Genomic DNA, 973 nt, shown 5'->3' on the forward strand with positions numbered 1-973 from the left:
TATTCACGAAATTCATGTCTTAGACATCATGATGTCACAAGTAAATTTAATATATTTTTGCGAAGTTCCAAATTTTATATTAGGTCTTGTTATAGAATTTGTAAAACGCCTTATTTTATCTCGCTTTTATGATAAAACGTATTCATGAGTATAATATTAAAGTATAATATTAAATATTTATTAACTTAAATTCTTAAATTATGTTTCGTATTAAATATATTAAATCATTAATGTAAATACTGAGTTATTTTCATGTTCATAAGTACGATAAGCTCGATCGTGGCTGTTCCTAGCATCAAGTAATAGACATAGAAATGTTGTAATTCGTATCGATGGAGAGTAATAATGTTTAACGTAAAAAGTTATGTTTGCATAGCATCCATCCGAGCTTATTTCGATGCTTCATTGAATCTGGGGATTCTTGGCCGTTGCAGGACTGAAATTAATTGATTAATTAATTAAGGGTTTTTTTTTAAAGGGTTTATTCTCTGAAACCAGCAATAAGTTAACTATAGCATATATAATAATTTTTTCTAATCATGAAATCAATTAAATATAGTATGTTTTGAGACAAGAATTTATTCGTCTCATTAATATATTCTTTCATTAATTAATATTGCTTTGACAATAATAAGATTTAACGAATTGAACATGGATAGCAATTGTTTATAGATAAGTGAATTGCATGAAATAAACTAAAATTACAAGTTTTGTTAAGTAATCGGTTTTACGATTTTTTTAAGAAAAAATGTGGTTACAAATGAATATATTTTTTTATTTTAATTTTTAGTTTCTTTTAAGAAACTGTTTTCAGGTACTGGACATCTTTATTCTAAAATATTAATTAATTAAAAAATTTTTTAGATTTATTTGTATAATGAAATACATACACAGTCTATATTTTATGCAAGAAATTTTTAGCTTCTATTTATCTAATAAAATTTTATCAAAAAGATTCATATTTATTTAAATA

The sequence above is a fragment of the Atta colombica genome, unplaced genomic scaffold (genome assembly GCF_001594045.1).
Source record: "Atta colombica isolate Treedump-2 unplaced genomic scaffold, Acol1.0 scaffold187, whole genome shotgun sequence".
Classification (NCBI taxonomy): Eukaryota; Metazoa; Arthropoda; class Insecta; order Hymenoptera; family Formicidae; genus Atta; species Atta colombica.